Source organism: Rattus norvegicus, chromosome X (genome assembly GCF_036323735.1).
Source record: "Rattus norvegicus strain BN/NHsdMcwi chromosome X, GRCr8, whole genome shotgun sequence".
NCBI classification, from domain to species: Eukaryota; Metazoa; Chordata; class Mammalia; order Rodentia; family Muridae; genus Rattus; species Rattus norvegicus.
In genome coordinates this window covers 113,467,689-113,493,715 of record NC_086039.1, presented here as the reverse complement: position 1 = coordinate 113,493,715, position 26,027 = coordinate 113,467,689, and the positions used below count along the sequence as shown (strand labels likewise).

The window sequence follows — 26,027 nt, the reverse complement described above, 5'->3', positions numbered from 1 at the left end:
ATACTACAACAATTTTGTACATGCCTATGACATATTTTGAAGATATTGACCCCCAATAGCAACCTTCTCCCTTCCTTTCCCCTTATTCTTTTATCTTCTCTAGTAGTGCCTCTCACACATTTTAATTTTGTGTGATTGTTTTTAATTCATGTGACGATATAGGCAATAATTATGTATCTGAGTTTGGATTATTTCTTAACATACTATTCTTCCACCTTTTCATTTTCCTGCAAACAACATTTTGTGTCAATAAGAATGGTTTTAAACCAGGTGTTCAGCTACACCCACCGTTGTTCTCATCAGCCAAGATTGCACTGTTTGTTATTCAGTGCTGCTATATCGCCACATATATTTTAGAATTAATTTTCTAGTCTTGTAAAGAATGGTATTGTTACTAGAAAGATTTTAATCTAGCTATGAACACTTTACCATTTTTTTCACGCATTTTCTACACAAATTGAAATAAGATTATGAAGGAATGTAAGATGATATCTATCATATATTGTTACGTTTTCACTTGTTAATTCACAAAAATAAGCATACATAATAGAAGGGAAGAAGAAGGAAAAAGGAGTCCAGTCCTGCTAGACATTGCATGAGATATAAGTCTAGCAGCACTTGATAGGATATGTAAAATTGAGAAAAGAAACAAAAACTAGCATTCACTATAAACCCTTATAATATACTAAGTATATGCATAGTCAAAGGTATTTATTGCAGACATACAACAACTCCCTATTGTCTGAGTAAAAATTGAATGAGGTATCCATCATCAAGCAGTGGGAAATGAAATGATATGGAAACTTTCTTTTCTGTGATAAACAATCTACATATACTTTATCATAACCTTTGTAATAACTTTATAAAATAGGTATCATTTATCTTCCTTTTCTCAATGAAGAAACAAGATCAGAGAGATTTAATAAAATACAACAATCTTAGACAATTCACAAGTGTGAAAGCCATGACTTGAACCCTGGTTTTTCTGCCCTCCCCTCTGTACCTTTGTACTCATGCTGTAATGTACAAGATGACTGCAAAGAGGCAGACAGATAAACATCTCAGCAAAATCAGGCTGCTGATGAGCAGGAAGACAGGAGCAGGAAGACAACATTTTATGACATGTTTCTCGATTTTTGACATTTTACAAATGTTCATGCCTATAAGTTAAACACTCTTGTTGCTTTAAATCTAACAATGTGAGATAGGCAGAAAGAGACACATATCTAAAAGACACACACACACACACACACACACACACACACACACACACACAGCATGAACTAAGGTGATAGAGAACTGCTTTGGCCTTTAAGAAAAATTCTCAAGGAACAGAACAGTCCCTTATTAAGTCATTGTGTTTAGAGTTACTTTTGGAATCATTAACAGATCTTTCTTTCTTTTTTTTTTATTAACTTGAGTATTTCTTATATACATTTCAAGTGTTATTCCCTTTCCCGGTTTCCGGGCAAACATCCCCCTCCCCCCTCCCCTTCCTTATGGGTGTTCCCCTCCCAACGCTCCCCCCATTGCCGCCCTCCCCCCATAGTCTAGTTCACTGGGGGTTCAGTCTTAGCAGGACCCAGGGCTTCCCCTTCCACTGGTGCTCTTACTAGGATATTCATTGCTACCTATGAGGTCAGAGTCCAGGGTCAGTCCATGTATAGTCTTTAGATAGTGGCTTAGTCCCTGGAAGCTCTGGTTGCTTGGCATTGTTGTGCATATGGGGTCTCGAGCCCCTTCAAGCTCTTCCAGTTCTTTCTCTGATTCCTTCAACGGGGGTCCTATTCTCAGTTCAGTGGTTTGCTGCTGGCATTCGCCTCTGTGTTTGCTGTATTCTGGCTGTGTCTCTCAGGAGCGATCTACATCCGGCTCCTGTCTGCCTGCACTTCTTTGCTTCATCCATCTTGTCTAATTGGGTGGCTTTATATGTATGGGCCACATGTGGGGCAGGCTCTGAATGGGTGTTCCCTCAGTCTCTGTTTTAATCTTTGCCTCTCTCTTCCCTGCCAAGGGTATTCTTGTTCCCCTTTTAAAGAAGGAGTGAAGCATTCACATTTTGATCATCTGTCTTGAGTTTCATTTGTTCTAGGCATCTAGGATAATTCAAGCATTTGGGCTAATAGCCACTTATCAATGAGTGCATACCATGTATGTCTTTCTGTGATTGGGTTAGCTCACTCAGGATGATATTTTCCAGTTCCAACCATTTGCCTATGAATTTCATAAAGTCATTGTTTTTGATAGCTGAGTAATATTCCATTGTGTAGATGTACCACATTTTCTGTATCCATTCCTCTATGGGCCACATGTGGGGCAGGCTCTGAATGGGTGTTCCTTCAGTCTCTGTTTTAATCTTTCCCTCTCCCTTAGATCTTTCTTTATACTCAGATTTTTTTTCTCAAAATAAATCCAGAGAGGCAAAGCAAGTCCCCTGGACTTAAATATCAGGGCAATGTGTATGCTACCTCTATCCAGAATAAAGAAGCAGAAGAACTATTCAAAGGTTTAAAAGATCCTTACTCCAGCTGGCAATAAGGATCTTTTGATAGTGACCCTGTTTTTCCCCATCATAAAACACGTTTTAACAATGACTTTTAGCTACAATTCCTCAGAAGGAATACTGCGAGATAGCCTCTCTCTCTCTCTCTCTCTCTCTCTCTCTCTCTCTCTCTCTCTCTCTCTCCCTCCCTCCCTCCCTCCCTCCCTCCCTCCTCTTAACTTGTATTTCTCAACCAATCCAAAACTCATAATTCATATGTCTTTCTGTTGTCACTATCCTGAGGAGCAGCAATCATTTTTGAATAAATAGTACTTACCAAATTCTATAATACTGGATTTACAAATAATATATGTGTATGGATACACACATGTGTATGTAACAATAATTAATGAAAAAAGAGGCCAAAAATTAGAGACACAAGGAGGGGTATATGGAGGGGTTTGTAGGGAGGAGATGGAAAAGGAAAATGAGGTAATTGTATTATAATCTCAAAAATAAAAATATAAAAATTTCAACAATGATAATAATGTAAGTACTGTTTTAAATCTCATTGTATTAGGGAGGGACTTAAAAGGGCTTGAGGTTTCATAATTGCTTACCAGAGAAATATAATTCTCTGACCTTGACTGCTAATATGCACTGGTTCCTCATGCATTGACTTTAAACCTTGCAGAGTCTCCATCTATCTTACCTGTCCATATGCTGTAACAGTGATTTTTTTTGCTAGCAGATGATTGCAGCCAAAAAGATGAAAAATTAAGATCAAGGGGTTTAGCATCTGCATTCACGTATTGTCTGAATTATACACTGACTGGCTGACGGAGATGCTTTCTAAAGATTGTTTACTCTGTATATCATGCTCTGTTTCTATTTTTGAAAAAGATGAATGATCAATCCTGATACATGTCCTTGAGGTGCCCACCATTTAGACAAATGATAGTGGCATGTATACATAGTATAACTGTACCATCAAATTGTGGGGAAGTCAGATAAATGTGGTCTCAAATACACTAAAGGAAAGAAAGAACATTTTGTATCTTTTGGAGGTTGGGTTTAAAAAAAGCATGAGGGACATTTATAAGTTTCAAGTTGAGAATATCTTTTTTTTTTTTTGGTTCTTTTTTTCGGAGCTGGGGACCGAACCCAGGGCCTTGTGCTTCCTAGGCAAGCGCTCTACCACTGAGCTAATTGGAAAGATGATACCCAGGGATATTTTGTACTAACCTTTTACCGCATGAAGGTGGTCAACTGCAGAGCCCACTTTACAAACATGAAACAAGGAAAGTAACAAATAACAGATGTAAGAAATCTTGATATTGCTCAAGTTGAGGAAAGGCTTAGAAAAAATTAAAGCCTGAATATACATACACATTGGATTTCACTGCTAAATAAAACATTGCATTTATTAAAGAAAGAAGGAAAGAGTAAAACGAAAGACAATTAGGAACATGGTTTTATCCTAGTGGACCTGAATGCTGAAGGTTTCAGTGTAGAACAAACGTAATGTGGCTTTTTTGACTTAAATTAATCAAGTGCAATATGGTTTCTGAACTGATATTTCTGCAGCACAATGTGGCTTTTAGCATGCATACATTGTAAGTGTGAGAATCTAGCAAAGCACTTTACACTTATTATTTCACATATGTCTCTAAGTGACCCGACAAAGTGTTTTTTTTTCCTTTGTTAGGGTAGTATAGTTTATGGTGGAAACTAACTGGAGGACTATGGGTGTTGTTTAGAAGATACTTATCTCGTCCCTGGTTTCTCCCCCTCTCTCCTTGCAGTAATTATGATATCGAGAATCTCTATTGACAATGCACTGGAATATAACCCTTTATGATATGATAATAATCTTAAGCAGTTCTTCCTCATATTTAATTCTCCTTACCCCTAAAATCCTCCAAGGGCTATCTATTTCATAGATTTTACATATATGATAATTTATATTATATCTGGTTTCTTTTATTTATCATAAAAATCAAGGTTTGTAAATATTACAGCATTATATAAGAATTTAATTTTGAGGCAAAAATATTTTACATCATTTACAAATATCTTCTATGGTATCTTCCAAATATGAGATTCTCTGTTATCTCATGTATTCTGTTGGTGATGCTTGTATCTGTAGGTCCTGATCTCTTTCCTAGGTTTTCCATTTCCAGTGTGGCCTCCGTTTATTTATTACCTTGTAGCAATTGGATTTTAACAGTTTTTTTCAGCCATTGTCCCACCTCCTGCCCCCCAACAGTTCCTCATCCCATTCCTCCTCCCCACTGTCTCCAATAGGGTACACCCCACCACCAGGCCTCCCCCCTCCCTGGGGGGCTGGAATCTCTTGAGGATTAGATGCATCTTCTCCCACTGAGGCCAGACAAGGCAATTCTCTGCTATATATTTGTCCAAGGCCTTGGTTGGTGGCTCAGTCTCTGGGATTTCCCAGGGGGCCGGGTTAGTTGATACTTCTGGTCTTCTTATGGGATCACCCTGCTCTTCTGCTTCTTCAATCCTTCCTCTAATTCAACTATAGGGGGTCCCCGGCATCAGTCTGATGGTTGAATGTGTTTCTTGCATGAAGCAAAATGCTAAATCCTACTTGCTTATATAGTCTGTTAGCTTATGTCTTTTTATTGGGGAATTGAGTCCATTGATGCTGAGTGTTATTAAAGATAGATGACTGTTAGTTCCTCTTATGTTTGTTGTTGGAGCTGGTAGTGTGTGTGTGTGTGTGTGTGTGTGTGTGTGTGTGTGTGTGTGTGTGTGTGTATCTCTTATTGGATTTGTTGGGCAATGATTTCTTACTTTTTCTTTGGTATAGACAGTCTCCTTGAGTTGAAGTTTTCCTTCTAGAATCCTCCACAGGGCTGGATTAGTAGAGATATATCTTTTAAATTTGGTTTTGTCCTGGAATATTTTGTTTTTTTTATCTATGTTGATTGAGAGTTTTGCTAGATATAGTAGTAGCCTAGCATTTGTGTTCTCTTATGGTCTGTATGACATCTGTCTGAGATCTTTAGGCTTTTAGGGTCTCTGATGAGAAATCTAGTGCAATTCTGATAGGTCCATCTTTATGTTACTTGGCCTTTTCCCCTTACTGCTTTTAATATGCTTTCTTTGTATTCTGTGTATGGTGTTTTGACTATTATGTGATAGGAGAAATTTCTTTTCTTGTCCAATCTGTTTGGTGTTCTATAGGTTTCTTGTGCATTTATGGCCATCTCTTTCTTTAAGTTGGGGAAGTTTTCTTTTATGATTTTGTTGAAGATGGTTTCTGCTACTTTGAGTTAGGAATCTTCACTCTCTTCTATACCTATTATCCTTAGGTTTGGTCTTTTCATTGTGTCCTGGATTTCCTGGATGTTTTGGGCTAGGAGCTTTTTATGCTTTGTATTTCCTTTAACTGATGTATTAATATCTTCTGTGGTATCTTTTACACCTGAGATTCTCTCTCTTATCTCATGTATTCTGTTAATGGTGCTTGAATCTGTAGGTCCTGATCTCTCTCCTAGGTTTTCTGTTTCCAGAGTTGCCTCCTTTTGTGATTTGTTTATTGTTTCTCTTCCACTTTTAGGTTTTGGACTGCTTTGTTCAATTCCTTCGCCTGTTTGATTGTGTTTTCCTGTATTTCTTCAAGGGATTTATCTGTTTCTTCTTTAAGGGTTTCTACTTGTTTACTTCTATTTTCCTACATTTCTTTAAGTATGTTATTTACATCCTCTTTGAAGGTCTCTATTATCTTTGAGATGGGATTTTAGGTCAGCATCATGCTTTTCAGGTGTGTTGGGTTATCTAGGGCTTGCTGTCATAGGAGAACTCGGTTCTGAGGCTGCAAAAGTATTTTGGCCTCTGATGGCTATGTTCTTGTACTTGCCTCTGACCATCTGGTTATCTCTGGTGTTAACTGGCCAGGGTTATCTCTGTCTGGAGCCACCTCCTCTGTCCCTGGTTGCTGCAGATCTCCTGGGAGACCTGCAGACTGTGGAGTGTTGAGAAGGGCAGATGCACTGATCTGCCCCAGTGGACATGCAGACTGGAATGGTGGACTTTGAATTTTATGAAGAATGTCACTACAGACATTAGTATACATATTTGTTTAAATAGCAGCTTTAAATATATTATATACCTAAAATTATTAGATTTTATTAAAGAAAATCTTTCTTATGTGACTTTCCAGGAAAATATATAATATGTCTATGTCCTTCCACCAATTTACTACTAAGTCAACAATCCAACATATCATATTCATTGGTTAATTCTTTAAGCTACAATTTAAAACAATATTAAAATTTTAGAATGTCAATATCAGAATCCTCTAAATTATTTGCTACTCTTACCAGCTCCATGAAAATTCCTAATAATGTTGACATATAATGTATGTTCTGGTCACCAAAAGTAGTGTATCATATTTTACATAAATATATCATAAGTGGATGCCTAAATTCTCAATTTAGACATAAATCAAATCCTTCTGAGAACAGAGCTGTCTGTCAATATATTCAGAGACAGAAATATGGTAGTGTCTTTACATAAAATATTGGGTAAGGGCATGAACTGCAAATCTCCCTGACTTCATTAGTCAGGAACTGTAAAACTGTAGACAAGTTTTTCATTTAATCATTTGTCTTGTTTTACTCATTCCCAATCTTAGTGTAATTGTCACATTTAGCTCATTAAAATGGGAATGAAATGAGTTAATACATATGCAAAGCACTTAGCATAATGCCTATTATAATGCATTACCTATGATTGTATCTAATATCTATTATTAGCCACATCACCTAATACAGAAAATTGTACTGGGTGTTGGAAAATGTCAAATGGTATTAGTTCCAGTAATTTCTAGGCCATTTGGAATCAGGTTCAAACCCCATATTTTGGAAATACAAATAAATAGATATAACTGTATTCATACATTGAAAGAATTACTAATCCTTTATCCTGTACATCATTCAAAGTAATACACAGATTTATATAATCCCTTCTAAGGACCCAGCGGCATTCTTTCTACAAACATAAAAATTGTCCCCATATTGGCACAAAAATATGTAAGAATCCATAGAGCCAAAACAGTTTTGAGAAGGAAAACGAAGGTGGTGGCTTCATAGTCACTGATTTTAAATTATATTACAAAGAAATGCTAATCAAAAGAGTTGTGTTTTGACATAGTAATGGGATAAAAAGAAACAAATAAGAGGAACACATAGGGAAATTCAGCAATAAATGCAAACAGAAACATCACTTTTGTTGGAACACAATTCATAAGTGAACTTACATAATTCTCCTTTTATTCTTTCTTCCTACAACACCTCCTGTATATATATAGCCTCTCATTCTCTTTAAATTTTATTACCTCTCTTTTCTTAATTACTGCTCCATACATACATACGTACATGTGAACCAGGTAGAAGCTAATTCCTCATTGTGAAAGGCATAGACTTCAGACAGGAGACCTCATATTTTCTGAGCTGGAACTGATCTCAATGGATCTTCCCTGAGTACTAACTTTCACGGTGTCAAATTGTACCTTGAACATTTACAAAGGAGGGAAGCAAGCAACAATAAGTACTTTCTACTAATGACATCTATGAACCATTACCAGTTACCAACAGGTCACAATAAGCCAAAGACTTCAGTAGTGGCATGCGTAACTTGGCAGTAACCAACAATATTTTATCTTGAATTAAGTCACTCAATAGGAACCTGTCAACTACACAGTGATAGTGAAGTCATGAATCTCAGAGAAGACTCTACAACCACTGCTTTACTAACTTACATAACCTCCAGCTGCATTCTACATATTTGTACTTATTCACAGATATGTCTATATTTTATCTGTGATATACTTTTTCTCCTATAAAGGAAAGTTTTCTTTGCCACAAACCTGATTTCTTTATAGATCAACAAATATAGGGTATAGTTAGTTAAAAACAGAAAATAGATTAATGCAGGTTGTTTTAAATTTTTTTTATTTATTTTGTGTTTGTTAACTAAATGCATGTGTGCCCCTGAATGAATGTTTAGAAGACAAATTACATGAGTTGATTCTCTTTTTCCATTTTGTGGGTTCCAGGTACAGAACTCAAAACATCATCAGGCTTGGCAACAGAGCCTTTAATCAGGTAAGCCATCTTATCCACCCTCAACTACATTTAGACAAGGAGAAAAGAATTAAATTGATCCTACAGCATATACAAAAACCAATTCTATTGAGTAACAACCAAATGTAAGATTAAAAACTATGAATCTCCTAGACATTGGAGTTTGTGATGAGTGTTTTGTACAGCACATTAAAAACTCAGGACATGAATATTAATGTTCTAGGTAGGCATGATTTTGATTCTCCATGTTCAGTGAAGTGTATATGTGGTGTCTGCAGCAATAGGGCCTTACCATCAGTTTGCTGAGACTCATCAATATCCTTAACAATAACCTGGCTTGTTTGGGAGTTCCCATGAAACACCTGTGACCAAGAACTTGATTAGATATAACCTATCCCTGGCATTGGAAATTTCATTTGGTGACAAGAGATGTCAATTAAGTCTCTGTCTGGCCCACTGTTTAGCAATATTATCAAGATTACCTGCATAAAGGTACAGGTTTTAGGAAGATACTACTGTATTAGATTTCCATATGACCCCTCAAATGACCTTTAGTTTCAGCTATAATTTCACTTATCCTTTCCTCCACCTCTACTTTCTCATCATGTTTTTGATCCCTTCATTCAAACACTCCCCATCATCCATAACCATTTCCCCATCCTACTAGTCATAGATTAGATGGTATTCTACACACTGCCAAAAGAGAAACTAGATACAAACCCTTTGGTCTATAAGACTTACTTTTCCATTATGGGAAAAATCAACCAATATCTGATTTAAGATAAGATTCATTATATGAGATGAAACTAATGCAGGGAGCCACAGCAAGACACTGTGCAGATCTTGGACCATCTAGCCAAGGGCTGCCTCCATCAAATTGCTTCTCTCATGGCTTAGGAAACTGCAGAAGAGAATGTGGGAATCGTGGAAGACCCAGCGGAGATATAGGACACTAAGAAATCAAGGTCTTCTAGATACAACAGGGATGGCACACATATGAACTCACAGATACTGTGACAGCATGCATGGGGCTTGCACAGTTCTGCACCAGATGGAGTTCTAGCGATGGAAGGCAATGTGGACATGTGCTACCACCCTTAACACAGGAGCTATCTTCAGTTCATAACCAGTTGCAAATAAAAAGTTTTCTCCAAGGGAGTCTTACTGGGGAAACAAACCTATGTGTAGCAGTGGATGCCAACAGAAAGAAAAAACCTTAAGTGGCATCTTAAGAGCTCCTTTGATAATATTACGTCTGGGCTTGTTTTATAACCTTATGAATCTTTTCTTTGCATGTATATTGTGGCTTCTGCTTTTAGGTTTCTATGGACTCCTGTATGTGTGAACAAGTGGTTCTCTGCTTTTATCTGTTTCTTGTGCTTTTCCTTTGGCTGTTGTTGTTGTTGCTGTTTTGTTGATGATGATGATGATGTTGTTGTTGTTGTTCCATTGTTTTGTAATATTCTGATTTTGTTTGTTTGTTTGTTTGTTTGTTTATTTATTTATTTATTTATTTATTTATTTATTTATTTATTTATTATCCCCCTAGGAATAATAATGAGAAATAGAAAGGAGGTGAATCGGATTGGGAAGGGATGTGTGGAGAAACTGGTAGGAGTAGAGAGAGGGGAAACTGTAATCAGGTTATATTGTATGGGGGAAAAACTATTTTCAATTTAAAAAAATCCTCAGGCCACCAAACTAGAAATAAATCAATGAGGAATACATCAATCTGAAAAGATTATGTACAGTAAGAAAAACAATTAACAAAAATATTTTTAAAACCATACAGTAGGTCAGTGTCCAGAATTTGTAAAGAATTCACACAAATCAATAGTACAAAAAATGAATAATTCAATTTGTGAATGGACGAAAAGCGTCTCTCAAAAGTAGACAAAGAAATGTGACTGGCAAGACAGTATAGTCAGGAAAAACACTTGGAGCTCTACCCTCACAGTCTGAGTTTACATCCTAGAAGCCGTATAAAATGCCCAATGTAGTAAGGCAAGTCTGTAAACCTAGGAATTCATAGTGAGATGGGAGAGAAACAGGAAAATTGCTTAGAAGATGGCAGTCTGGTTATCTGAACACCACAACGAAACAGCAGAAACAAGAGAGGTATTGCCTTAGTAAGAGGTGCGGAGGGAACTGATTCTTGAACAATGCTCTGTGACCTGCAGGCAGTACCTGGGGCACATGTTCCTCATCCTGCACTGTTTCTCTCAGCACTCACAGACAATAATAGCAATAAATGTAAAGACATCAAATTGCTAGCTCATATATTAAAACATCTTTAATGTAACTCATTATCAGGGAAATGCCAAACAAAACACCTATGAAGTAGCTCTTTTATCTGTGAGCATGGCCATTATCAACAAGGGAAGCATGAGAAATGCTGCTAAGGAAATAGGGGTATACAAAGGTCAAGGGAAGGAGTGTGAATTTTTCTAAAGAAATGCAAAAAGTACATGATCAAGCATTCTCTCTTTCATCCACATACCATAAATAAGTTAGCTCACCCTAGAATGATATTTAACTCATGCTCATTGCATAGTATCACCTTACCCAAGATATGGAGGCAACTTAAACATCTATTAATGGATGACTGGGTAAATATATGGATATATGGAAAATCTGTGAGGTTAATATGCTGAGATAAGCCAGATGCAAAAACAAAAACAAAAACAAGAACTAGCACATGATCTAACATGCTCAATCTAAACTAATAAAATATAGAGTGATACAGAAAAATAGTGGTTATGAGAAGGAGGATTGGTGAAGAATTGAATATATGAAGGTCTGAAGACAGAAAGTAGCATATATCTACATAAAGTAAATAATATATGGTTCTAGAACACAACACAAAGAATATAAATGATACAATTATAATGTATTTGGTCTTCATACTTTCACTGACTATCCTATAAAATTAAAAACTATAGAGCATGAGGGTTGGAGGATCAGTAGTTAAGAGCGCTGGGGGACCTAGGTTGGATCCCCATCATCAACATGCTATTTAATAGTCTGTAAATGCAGTTCCAGTGGAAGAGAATCTGATGCCCTCTTCTGGCTTCCTTGGGCACTGCAGGCACGTGGTGCATTACATATACACAGGTAAAACATCCATAAAGACAAAATACGAAGCTCAAGAAAAAGGAAGACCTAAATGTGGATGCTTCAGTCATTCTTAGAAGGGGGAACAAAATATTCACAGGAGGAAATACAGAGATAAAGGGTGGAGCAGGGACTGAAGGTAAGGTCATCCAGAGACAGCCCCACCTAGGGATCCATTCCATATACAGCCACCAAACCCAGTCATTATTGCTGATGCAAAGAAGTGCTTGCTGAAAGGAGTCAGATATGGCTGTCTCCTGAGAGGCTCTGCCAGAGCCTTACTGATACAAATGAGCTTGCAGCTAACCATTGGGCTGAGCACCAGGAACTCCAATGGAGGAGTTAGAGAAAGGACTGAAGGTCCTGAAGGGGTCTGCAGTCCATAGGAAGAACACAATATCAACCAACCATACTGCACCAGAGCTCCCAGGGACTAAACCACCAACCACTGAGTACACATAGAGGGACCCATAGCTCCAGCCACATATGTTGCAGAGGATGGCATTGTCCAGCATTAGTAGGAGGAAAATCCCTTGGTCCTGTGAAGTCTGTTTTCCCCAATGTAGGGGAATGCCAGGGCTTTGAGGTTGTAGTGGGTGGGAGTGAGTAAGAGCATCCTCATAGAAGTAGGGTGAGAGGGAGTATGGGAAAAGAGGGAAAGGGGATAACATTTGAAATGTAAGTACATAAAATATCGAAGAAAAATAAAATAAAATAAACAAAAATACAGCATTTAAAATGAAAATAATGTGAGAAGTGGATATATTCAGTTGCTTTCAAATAGTAACTACTTTACTATCTATGTCTATCTCCATATTAGTCTTTTATTTATTTTCCAACAGGGTCTTGTGTCACAAGCTGAACGTGAACTCCCTTATTTCTGATAATCAAGCTTTTGCCTCCCAAATGCTATGATTACAGTGTACATGTTCATGCCAGCTTTAAGAGATACTAGGAAGAAAGCATAGGACTTCAGGTAGGTGAGGAAAGAACTCTATCAAGTAAACTATATCCTTAGTCCTAATGTATATCTGTGTGTGTGTGTGTGTGTGTGTGTGTGTGTGTCTGTGTGTGTGTGTGTCTGTGTGTGTCTGTGTGTGTTGTGTATCTGCATGCTTAATTGCTATAAAAATATTTAAAAGTGAGTTTATACTTATGATTGTTTATTGCTCAAGCTACAGGAACTGAAACTCCAAGACCAGCGGTTCTCTCCTACTTGGCCTTTGATGAAGAAACCCTTGGTTGTGTCACAACAAAGCAGAGAAACATAGAGGTAAGCAGTTAATTGAAGGAGTTGTACAGAGATCCAGGGCTCCAGGACTGAGAGGCTGAGCTTATCTCTTTGTAATGACAATGTAGTTCCATGAGAAGTAAAGTCACCACACAAGAGCAGGATTAACTTCTTTTGAGGATCACACTTTACCAGTGCTGACCTAATCGTTGTGTCCCATGACAGCGTTCTTTTCTTCTTTCCCCCCTCTTTTCCTTTTTTTTTCATTTAGTCAATTTATTTTTGATTTTCAAAAGGAGTATTTGTTCCCAGATTTTTTCTCCTTGATCTTGTTACCTCTTGATTCATGGCCTTGTTTTCTTCAAATGTTATATTTAGTCCATTTATTGCTGCATATACTTAGCCCATTTAGTGTTACTTATATTTATATCAAAGCTGATCACTTGATATTGGATAGTCAATAAGGGTGGTTTGTCCCTGAGGAATACTATTTCTCCTGCTCCTAACATTTCTTAGTTTAATCCACATTTCTGAGTTTTAAAGAGACTCAACCACCTGTCAATAATGCCACACTGACAGCCAACCTTCCAGTCCATAAGAGCCCATGGGACAAAGATATCAGCTCTGTTAACCATTGTCTTTCTAAACTCCAATTAGTTTCAGAATGAACTTGCTTGTGATAGCATACTTGTACTCACATATGGGGTCTTCTGTGTTGCCATCCTTGTAACAAAATGGATTCCTATTCTTTTCTTTTTGAGATTATAATACAAATATTTTCCACTTCTCTTCACTTTCCTTCTTCCCAACCCTCCCGTATATCTTTCAAATACCTGTCTTCTTTTAAAAAAATTAAATCGCTGCTACATAAAAACCTAGCAAACACCACAGTAACATTGAAGTAATGGATTTTGGAAGAGATCATCCACATACTTTACTAGACTAGAATCATTTGCTAACTACGTTCTAAATATTTGCCCTTATACCCACACTTAAGGAAACTTCTCTTCCCAACCTATGGGGAGCATTGCAGAATACTACAGAGCACTGAGGTGTGGAGTCCACTAAAAATCAATAAATCCAGAAAACAAATCCCATACCCAAGGCTAAGGGACTATTACAGAAGAGGGGCAGTATGATTGCAATAGCCAATGGATCAGGAAGTTTACTGTGTAACTGTCCCTTCTAGTAACATCAAAAGCAACACCAGCATGGCTGCCTAAACAGGAGCTGAAAAGGGATGCCGCCAAGGGGTGTCACTTTAGGGAGACACCATAAAGTGGATGGGAGAAATCCATGAAGTCTTAATCCTATATGAAGGATGATAGGCAACTAAAGAATGCTGAGAGTGGAAGAAAAAATCTTCCATAGGAAACAGCACAGCAATTGGTTATGCAATTAGCAATGGTCAGCCCTGAAAATATCCATATGAGTTTTTGCAGACTAATCAGGTCATATTTAGAAATATATATGTATATGTACATATTCATGATTACATTTTGCTATATTGACAATTTCATACACAAATATTGTATTTACACCATGTACATCCCACCTCTTCATGTCCAACTCCTCCCATGTTCCACCCAATCCCTTTCAAATTCATGACCATATATGTGTATGTATGTATGTATGTATGTATGTATGTATGTATGTATGTATGATGTAGTGAATCCACTTATTGTTACCCATAGGGATATGTTTCTTTAGGGCCAACCACTTTGGATTGTATAACCTATTAGAAGATTGTTCCTGGAGAAGATGATCCCTCTTTGAATCTAATTAATTGCCTGCAGATCTTATTTAGGGGTGGGAACTTATGAAATTTCCCCCATCCACGATGAGAGATGTCAACTTGAAACCAATTAATTTTTATTACTATCTGTAACCTATGTGTTTGCCTTTGGTATACTGCTAGACTGCATTGTGGTTAGATAAGACCATATAACTAACTTCATTCTGGTAACTTAGATGTGAATAGAAGAAATGTGTTTAATTTTCAGGTCTTTCCTGTAAAAAATCTCGGCTTTGCTTCCTCCTATCCCTATCTATTCATTTCACCATACATTCAGAAGACAGGAACCCCTAGGAAATGGTGGAAGGAGGTTTAGTTTAGAGACCATCATAGGAGAAGTTGCCTATTAAAACATTTAGTTGGACTATATTGTAAGAGAAAACAACTTTATACCATATTCAATCTCTAACAAGTTGAGGTTGTTTTTTGGAAAGCAATTAACCTTTCAAAGTGATATAATTATTTAATTTGTGCCTTCCATGCTTGGTCGGCTAAAATAGAAGGGAAATCAGCTGAAATATACCAATTGGAATATAAAGTTTACTTCAAACCTTCAATGCCTCTTATTCTCAACTATAAATCTGAAGTTATCAATACCGCTGCCAACAGAAGCTTCCCTGCCCATATGTTTATTCTGAAAGTGGCTGAGGTGATTACATGCTTTACTTATTCATGTCTTCCACATTCCTTCAGCATGTAACCTATTTTCTTCTGCATTTCTGGCTATCTATAGGCATCTATTGAAGAGCTATATGCCTATGGATTTTAAAACCTAGGCTGGTTTCACACATGGTTTCACCCACTTGCTCTGCAGAGGAACAGGAGGCCACCTGTCCTCTGGCTCTGCCAATCTCTCCCTCTGGCTAAGCTGGATGACCTGATCTCACCCTGCCATAAAGACAATTTTCTCTGCCATCATTTCCTAGTTGGAATTAACTTACCCCCTTTGCTTTGGCTCACTGGATGTCTCTATCACAGGGATATCTGTTCCATAGACATGTTTGAGTGGGAACAGGCTTGAGATACATAATTTTGGGATCTGATGCTAGGACAAGCATAGGAAACTCAAGACACCCAGAACTCTGTGTGTATGATCCCTTACACACAGAATACATATATGCTCATTGTACCCCTTGCAAAAATGTATGCTCTAGGATTTCAGTAGAGGTAAATTATAGGTCAATTGTTACAAATCTCCCTATACTATTGAGTTCAATTCTTATGAATATTATTTTCAATAGGAGAATTGTTGGGAAAGGAGAAGGAATCTAGAGGATGGAGTGGTGGGAGTCAGAGATCTTACATCACAGAAGATGAAAAGAAGGAAAAGGAAGACAAAAGCACTTTCATAAACACATGGACAAAGAAACAATACTAAAGTTATACCAGAGAAAACTTTAGACTGTTGTGCTGTAAACAGTAAGTAGAAAGAGAGCAATTTAGGAGTGCTTGTAGAAGGCTCAAACAACTTAGGTGAAATAGCAGGCATGAGAGCAGAATGGTCAAACTTACTGAGGCAGATGTTGCAGTGACGACCGTAGATTGTGAGCCCTGCCTTAGAGAAGAAGAACCTTCTTCTCAGTTACTGCAGGGCTATTATCTGTTTCTGGGGTGCTGCGAGCTGACATAAAGGTCTTTTGATAAGCTTACTGAAGCTTTCATCCCTTTGTGTTTGTTATGCTGTAAAATCAAATGGAGAAATAGGAAATATACCAGTTCACTTCTAATATGGCCTGTTTTCATGGGTGCTAGGTTTGAATCCAAGTCTCATATAATCCACTAAACAACCCTATTTGAAGGTTTATTTGTAATTTCAGTTTCACAGTGTCTCCAAAAATATTCTTGTTTATTTCCCCTGTGGGCTGATTGTCTTTTAAACTCTACTAACATTTATAAATTTTACTAAATAACTGGTTTCATTACGACATTTCACATATGTATACACTGTATTTTGATCATTAGTCTTCTATTATAGCCTACTCTCACTCCCACTGTTCTCCTTCCTCTCCCTCCCAACCCTCCTTATACTTTCATGCCTTAGATCTATTGTTCTCTTTTTTCTACAGCCATAGCTCCTCAGGTAGGACTCTATGAGGCCTTCCTCTCATTTATGTTGGACTTTATGTCAGCTTAATCTTGTGATGGTCTTGTCTATGTAGTCACAGCCATTTGGGTTCTTAGGTACAATAGCCCTGTTGCACCCCAAAACAACCTTTTTACAGCAGGCTCCTACCTGAGGAACTCTTGATAATTGATGTCTGTTTGGGCTGGGGGTTAAGAGGGGAGTTGGTATTTTTCATATACGGTCCGTGATTGGCTATCCGTATTCCTATACACACATGAATGCAGCAGCAGCATTGAACTTAAAAAAGAGTACATGGAGTTGGGAGGAAAAACTGGGTAGGAGGTATAGGAGGAGTTGGAGGGGAAAAGAACTTGGGGTAGATTTGATCAAAACATTATATTTGTGCATAAAATTCTCAACAAAATTTGAGAAGAATAACAAAAAAGAAAAAAGAAACATAGCTGTGACTAACTGCAGCTTCTTTAAAGTTTTTTTAGCTCTGCTGTCAGAATAATAGAGAAACAATCAAAGGACATGGGGATCAAATTAACAGGTAGGGTAGGGAGCCTGTGTTAATTTGTCACGATCCATCACAGTGTGTCCATTTTTGACCCAAGAAATCAGATAATCATTTATAGCAAAGCAACATGCAGAAAGTCAGTAATTGGATGTCTGGTGGCATCATGCTGTTATCCACATTTCCTAGACCAGCTCTCGATGATGCTAGTGGGAAATAGGAAATACATGTAAATTAGACCAGTCCACCCACTGTTGTTCCTCTTCTTGTCCCCATGGTTACAATCTGCTTAGTTAATGCCAATTCTTCAAGGCAGAAGGACCCCCTCAAGAACATGAAGCCCAAGTGAGTCCCCATACTATTATTGCTGGGTTGATTGTATTAGACAAGTAAACTTGATAGACTAAAGTCATTGGGGCTTAAGACGAATAGACAGTGCTGGAAGTTAAATATCTACCGCTAAATTTAAGCAATTCTCTAACTTTTTCTAAATTTCTTTTTCTTTCCTGTCGTCTTTGTCCCTTCTCCTTTCATGTGTACTTCTGCAACAGTTGGATTATTTACATCCCCATGGTATATTATCATGATTGACTCACAGACAGATTAAAAATGTATAAACCAAATAAATAAACAATTTTTAAATCTACCCATGTATCCCCCTGCTTTGTTTTATCCCCTTGCCCTCTTTCCTGTTACCAGAAGTAACAAATATTTAGTATTGTAGTCATTGTTTTAATGACATACTAATTAACCTATCTATCTATCTATCTATCTATCTATCTATCTATCTATCTATCTATCTATCTGTGGGTGGGCGTGATATATACTAGTAGTACTTTGGCTCTTTATCAAAAGCAATTTTTAAAATATCTCTAGGCCTTACCTATATTTTCTGTCAAAACAACAACAACAACAAAAAAAACAAAAACAAAAACCACCATGATACTTACCTCAGAGCATTTTTGTGAGGATCTTGTGCTTTGCGCTATACATAGCAGCATAAAGAAACACTTAGAATATGAATAAGAGTACTCGTGGTAGTGGGGGTGGTGGTGGTAGTGTTTGGGGAGGGGTAGGGACTGGGGGTAGTAGTAGTGGGGTGGTGGTGGTGAGGTTGGGGGTTGTGGTGGTATTATGGAGGTGATGGTTAGGTGGGAGTAGGGGTGGTGTGGGATGTGGAGGGGGTATAGGTGGTGGTGTTAATACTCTGGTATTTCCTCAGCTATCTTTTCCATTCTGCATGAAATCATGAACATTTCTAGGACATGATATTTTTGTCTGTTGCCTTTTCCAATTATTAGTTTCCCCTACGTTCTGAGAACACCTATTCATACCTGAATTCTAGTTTGTTTTCATGTTAAAACCAAGTCTGTTTGCTTTTAAAGGAGTGGCTCTCAATATTAGTGGTTCTTACTATTTTGAGCATACTAAAATCAACTGGGAACCTGAAAATTTCCAATGTAAGCCCTATGCCATTCCGATTAAATGGAATATCTAAGGGTAAGATGGGCATCAGTATTTTTAATGGTCTGATGATTTTAAATGCACGGCCTATGATAGGCCCTACCTAGGCCTTAGTGCAGAAATTGTGAAATTCTGGCTTAAAAATATTCAAATTCAATCCTTTGTTTTTATAAAGTGATACTGGACAAACTGACTTTATTTGTATTTATATATGGCTAATTTTATATTATAATATCATATAGTGAGTGACATCAGAGAAGCTTCCTCTGGTAACTACTGGAGCAGATGCTGAGACCTACAGCCAAACATTAAGCAGAGAGAGGGAGGGAGGGAAGGAGAGAGAGAGAGAGAGAGAGAGAGAGAGAGAGAGAGAGAGAGAGAGAGAGAGAGAGGGGGGGAGCCCAAATTAGAAACCTTCATCAGGTTTCTCCCCTTGGATCTCAGGGAACCCTGTAGAAGAGGCAGGTAAATTGTAGGAGCCAGAGGGATCGAGGAGAACATGGCCCATAGAATCAACTAAACTGGGCTCACATGGGCTCCTAGATACTGAAGCAGTAATCACAGAGCATGTATGGATGTGCACTGGTCCTTTGCATATATGGATGGTATGGTTGTTTAGTTTGGGATTTTTAGGGAAATCCTAATGATGAGAGTGAGGTGTGTCTCTGACTCTTTTGTCTGCTCTTGGGACCCCTTTTCTTCTATTGGTTTTCTTCATCTAGCCTTGATATGAGGGTGTATGCCCCGGTCTTTATTGTATCTTATGCTGTGTTCAGCAAATGTCCTTGGAAGGCCTGCTCTTTTCTTGGGGAAAATGGGAGATGGAGGGAGTAGATCTACTAGAGAGAGGTAATGAGGGAAACTGGCAGGAGCTGAGGGAGGGGGTCAGGATATATTGTATGTGCGAATAAAAATATTCAGTGACAGATATCATGTATGAGGCAAAGTGAAATAAGTAATTTGCCTTTGTATGTTCCACACACAGAGCAATTGTATCAACATCATTTGTTATCTCAAAAATGGTAGGAAAAATTATGTGTTAACTCTGATCTTAGAAACTAACCCAGTACAGGATAATGCTATATCCACCTCTTCATTTTTTTCCTTTGCCATGGGCTATGTTTTGCTTATACTTATTAAGAAGTTGCCCAAAGAATACATAGAAATAAAAATGAAAGTTTTTGAAGTTTGTTTTTGTTTTGTTTGCTTTCTGTTTTTTGTTGTTATGTTGTTGTTTTGTTTTGTTTTGTTTTGTTACTCTGACATTCAGTGGTCTTTGAAGAATCCCAGTTTCCTAACTGGTTGGGTCCCAGTGAATAGAGAACACTGGAAATATGATGAAAGTCTCGCTAACTTTCTTGCCTGTGTTCACTGTGCCAGCTTCTGCACCATGGCCATCTGGAACAATGCTGTTTTAGGATCTTTAATTGGCTTTCCTCATGATCTGTTTAATTTGAAAAATGAACTGAGTGACTTTTCGAGATCTCTCACATTTTACATTCATATATTGTATCCTGCCTCCCCTTACTTAACTGTTTTATGTTTCAATTATTTCTGTCAGTATCAGAAATGCTGGAAAGAAATATTTAAGATGGAAGAGAGATTGAATTCAGCTCACGGTTTCAGTGGGTTCAGTCCATCAGCTGTGTCCATTGTTTTGGAGATGTGGCGAGGCAGAAGATTTTTAGGGAGATATTGTCAAGCAAAGGTGCCCAGCTCATGTTAGCTGGAAAGGAAAAGGAGAAAGAGGGGAATAGAGAAGGTATGGAGACAGACAGAGGCATAGAGAATGATAGAGAAAATGAGATAATATTATTTCCTCATATTTTCACCACTTTCCAATAATGCTATCAAATTATCAAGGTACAAAAGAATTAATTCACTGATGAGGTTAGAATCCTTATGATTCAGTCACTTCAGAAGAAGCCCACCTCTGAACACCACTGCACTGGGAAAAATTTAACCTTTTGGAGGATGATTCATAACAAAATCATAGCTCAGTGGTTTGAAATTAAAATTTAAAAGTTTAACTTTTCAAAAATTGAAAATAATATTTTATACAGTATATTCTGATTATTGTTTCTCATCCTCATCTCCTTTCAGCTCTTCCCTACCTCGTCACCCATCCAACTTCATGCCTCATTTCTTTTTCTTCCTGGAAAACAGGTCAAAATTTCAGAACACAATTAAAATCAAAACAAAACACAAACACAAACACACAGACGCATCATTCAAACACAAATCAAAAGCCATAATATACAAGCAAAATATAATTAAGATCAACATGGAACAAAATATTGGCCTGCTACTGCTAGGCCTGGGACTTGCCCATAAGTGTTAAAGCTGACATCTTTGGAGTCAAGGAAATGTGAGCATGAATCCTGGCATTGCAGCCATAACATTTACCCTCTATTTCTGCAGCTGCAAAATGGTCACAACTGTACATAGCACAGAAGGATTTAGACAATAAGAATGCGATAATTCCAGTAAAATACTAAGCATGGTGCTGGGGCACAATAGACACTGAGGAGTTAAAGAGAGCTATTGTTAGTTTCATCATTATTACAATGCCTTTTAAAAACAATGGCTATGTCCTGTAGTTATCCCTAGGTGCAAGTACTCAAAGAGAAGTACTAAGAGCATTAGAAATGTTAATCATGCAGGGGTGTCTCCTCAGTGGAGGAGATAAAGTCAAATACGTGCATTCCATCCAGAAAGCTGAAAATGGTTTTTATTAATGACCTGGCGACCTTTTATGTTGTGGAGACAGACCATACCCAAATTCCCTAGAATGGTTATCTTAGATTCTTTCCAGCCTAGACTCATCTTTAAAGGAAATGTCAAACGTTCTTTATAGCCTTGACCTCTGTGCTATCTTGGTCAGAGACCATACTGGATTTAATCCTTCCAGCTATAAGACCCACCAGCATGGTCACGTGTACTTTGTAAAAGAATTTCTATGTAACCACACCTTAAGCTTTATTGTACATCTGCGATTGGAATGATTGTTGCATGGGAAACTTTTTGCAAATTTTACTGTTTTAAATATATTGAAAATGAACAGCTTTAGACTTCCTGAAGTCTGATCCAGGATGACAAAGCCAATCTGCACTGGATTGGCATTCTTACCTCTTCACAGATCACTGCCTGCATTTGATGCCTGCAGAGATCCTACTCATCTACCATTTTTTGCAAGCAACCCTTCCGAGCATCATACAAAGCAACTTCCAAGATACATTAATTCCTTGAAATGTATCATCTAAATAGAGTGTAAGACATTGATGTCAAGCTCCACCTTGCCTTACACTCTCCACTGCCTATATCATGTTAATTAAGGTCATATATCAACAAGAGATATTGTCATGTAACATGTGCATCAGCCTTGGGGCTATCTAAAATTAATTCATGCACATTGTCCAAATGATAAATAACTATTAAAATCTCTCTCAACCTGTATAGTTACACAATGAGTATATTTTTATGTGGAGAAAGGAATTCTTACTAGCGTGGTACTTCAAAAGTGTTCATCTTAACAGTTCTAAATTGCCAAAAAATTGTACTCAAATTTACATTCCGAGGAAAAGAAGAAAAAAGGCATTCTACAGCTACAAACCATATTTCCTGATTCGGTGTTGGATTGGGCTGACGGACTGCAATGTAGCATGGGAATAATGCACTGTGGTCTGGAAATGTAATTGTTTATATTTATAAAACACCACTGTACAGGGACTTCAACATGTCTGGACAAGGCCACTTTCACTGATTTATTTAACTCTGTCCTCAGGAGGATAAATGAAATAGGCACTTCTACCAGTGAGATACAGCTGTGGGGCATGATAAAACCCAGTTCAACAGCAATCAGCACAAAATCTGAGATCCTGATTAAAGGTTAGGTTTCTGAGTACTTAAGGCAGAGAGTAAAACTTAAGAAAATTTGCTTCCCCCGGATCCTACCTGCTCTTTGCATGGCTGATTTTTGTGTGCCTTTTGTATGGCCACCTCCCAATTCCCCAATAGGAAATGCATTTCTTTTTAAGCATGCCATTACTTTAAATTTGTATTGAATTAACAATGACATAATATAAAAATGAACAAATTAAAAATATTAATGGGATGGGGAATTAGCACAAAAGTAGAGTGCTTGCCTAGCCTGCACCTGATACTGAGTTTAACATTCAGTGCTACATATCAAAAGGAAAAAAAAAACAAAGCCTAGATTTACTGAGATATACCTCAAATCCAGATCTCATTGTTTAGCCATGGAATTTCTGCATATACATATACCTTTGAAAAGATCATCATAGTAGTGGTAATAAATGCATTCAAATATCTGTATGTGTGACATCTGCCCTCTTAGAAAATTTTGCCATGCACATAATAGTCACACGGGCTTAATGAGTGACAAGTTGCAATATGGGTCATTACCTAAAATATTTGTGTTCACCTAGAGCTCATTAAATTGCAGCTAAAGGGTATTTTTAGAATTGGGGGTGGGGCAACAAGACAAGCAATCTGTGACGAGATTCTTCTTTGATTGCTGTGTTATTTTTCTCTTGTTACAGAATGTCATGAGATTCTGTGAGTATCAGTGATTTTTAAGGCAAACCAATTAAATAAAACTAAGAACTTTCAGAAGATTCAAAGAAAGCACTTGCCATATGCTGATATTTCAGGGGTTCTGCTCCAATTTATAACACTGGGGAGTAAAAGTGAGCATGGATAAAAGTGTCCTTATACAATTTGGATGAAGGAAAAAAATCACTGGATGTGGTTGAGAAGAGTTTTGCTAGAGGTTTTCTTGAGTGCAGATACCCAGTGGATGTGTGACAAGTAAGGCTGGTTTTGTCAAATGCCACCAATGATTCTTCTGTTCCCTGGTACTCTATTCCCCGGGCCTCTCCTCCACACACTTATTAATTGACTACTACTTCTGCTAATCTTATTGGGGGATTACTGGCAAAGACACAAGGATATTCAGAACACATGTTTTTCTGGGAAAAAGCCTATCAGCCTAAGACGGAATCTTCACAGAATTTTTGACAGGTAATTTTATGGTGTTAAACCTATAATCTTCCTCAATTAGGAACCAAACTCTATCTACTGTAGAAAGATGCCACTTTTCAGAAGTATTAACCTTTACAGTGGACTGAGATGGCAGCTCTCCAGAGAGAGATTGAATATGTTTGTCCTTAGATGAGGCATATTAGTATGAGGGATAATCTCTCCTGGATGGAATTTTAAGAACTTGTGAAGGTCTAAACTCACATGATGTTCAAGGATACGTAGCATTAAGCATCAGAGAAAAAAAAGCATGAGAAAGGACTTCAGTATAAGGTAAAGGCAGAGTATATGACTTTCTCTACTCAAAGTAAGCTAACAAGAGTAAAGCAGGTAGTCTAACTGGAGACCTTCTCGTCTCCCTTCTCTCCTCCAAATCCAACCTACCAGACTTACTCCAGAAATAAAGATCACCCACTGTAGCCAACCTTCCCTCCCTCCCTGCCCCCACCTCAAGTACATCATGCACACCTTCTCCTATAGCTGTCTTTCTGAGTACATCCCATTGCCATAGCCCTCAAAGGTTCCCTGGGAACCAACCTACCCACAAAGCCTGCCTGACATGCAAGAAAGCCAATGAAGCAGGTAGGGCAGATTTAGATCTTTACCACCCTGTCCTCTTCTGCAACTTCAATTCTGGAGTCCATTTCCAGCTCTGTAGTAGATTACTGGTAGGAGTGGCCCCTGCTCAGTCTCTACCTCATTTTGAGTAAACTAATCAGATCCTGTTGGACTCAGCCTTCTGCAAAGGAATTTTAATCCAGCTCCATGGCTGCTCTGACAAGGGATCACATCTAAAGTCTTTCGAGGTCTGTGTGATCTGCCTGGAATGACATATCTTTAATCCCTTTGGCTAGAATACAGACATGCCCTTAGAACACACATTTAATCCCAAACAATGAAGGTAAAGTTAGTTGGTAGAAGGAAGCTGCTATATTTGAAACTGATGTCTAATCAAGGGACAGACAAAGTGGCAAATCAGATAAAGATTTGAAAGAATGAGTCAGAGATAGGATATACCCAACTCTTAAGAGACAAACAGGGGAGGCTGCTTAAGAGCAGTGCAGAGAGCAGGTCAGTGCAGTAAAACTGTGTTGAGTTGAACTAAATTGAATTCAGTCAGTTGAGGCAGTTGAGTTAAGTTCAGTGAGTGGACTTGAATGTTGAACCCACTCTGGTGCAGTTCAATGCAGGTCAGCAGAGGCAGTTGAAGCCAGAGAATAAGGAGGAGCGAGAAGACTAGAACAAATTTGTGTAGAGCATTAACACAAGAGAAAAACATAAATATTATGCAAAAGGAAAGCAAAAGTTGAAAATACCCTCATTTTAGAAGACATGATTTTATATACGAGACCCTAAAGCAGTGGTACTCAACCTGTGGGTTGAAACTTCTTTTTTTTTTTTTTTATTAACTTGAGTATTTCTTATATACATTTCAGGTGTTATTCCCTTTCCCGGTTTCGGGGCAAACATCCCCCTCCCCCCTCCCCTTCCTTATGGGTGTCCCCCTACCAACCCTCCCCCCATGGCCGCCCTCCCCCCACAGTCTAGTTCACTGGGGGTTCAGTCTTAGCAGGACCCAGGGCTTCCCCTTCCACTGGTGCTCTTACTAGGATATTCATTGCTACCTATGGGGTCAGAGTCCAGGGTCAGTCCATGTATAGTATTTAGGTAGTGGCTTAGTCCCTGGAAGCTCTGGTTGCTTGACATTGTTGTACTTTTGGGGTCTCGAGCCCCTTCAAGCTCTTCCAGTTCTTTCTCTGATTCCTTCAACGGGGGACCTATACTCAGTTCAGTGGTTTGCTGCTGGCATTCGCCTCTATATTTGCTGTATTCTGGCTATGTCTCTCAGGAGCGATCTACATCCGGCTCCTGTCGGTCTGCACTTCTTTGCTTCATCCATCTTGTCCAATTGGGTGGCTGTATATGTATGGGCCACCTGTGGGGCAGGCTCTGAATGGGTGTTCCTTCAGTCTCTGTTTTAATCTTTGCCTCTCCCTTCCCTGCCAAGGGTATTCTTTTTCCTCATTTAAAGAAGGAGTGAAGCATTCACATTTTGATCATCCGTCTTGAGTTTCGTTTGTTCTAGGGATCTAGGGTAATTCAAGCATTTGGGCTAATAGCCACTTATCAATGAGTGCATACCATGTATGTCTTTCTGTGATTGGGTTAGCTCACTCAGGAT

General features: G+C 38.1%; 1 long non-coding RNA gene across 3 annotated transcripts in view; it reads left to right on the top strand.

The window, feature by feature from the left end:
- Nucleotides 1–25,236, top strand: part of LOC120099263 (uncharacterized) — a 30,040-nt gene extending 4,804 nt beyond the window's left edge. The window contains exons 2-4 of one of the 3 annotated variants that reach the window (XR_005498339.2): nucleotides 8,571–8,619; nucleotides 12,888–12,985; nucleotides 15,980–25,236. This is a non-coding gene — a long non-coding RNA (uncharacterized LOC120099263). Of the gene's footprint in view, nucleotides 1–8,570; nucleotides 8,620–12,396; nucleotides 12,689–12,887; nucleotides 15,924–15,979 lie in introns of those variants that run through there. The other 2 variants (XR_005498340.2, XR_005498338.2) reach the window with 2 other exon arrangements.
- Nucleotides 25,237–26,027: the final 791 nt, after the last annotated feature.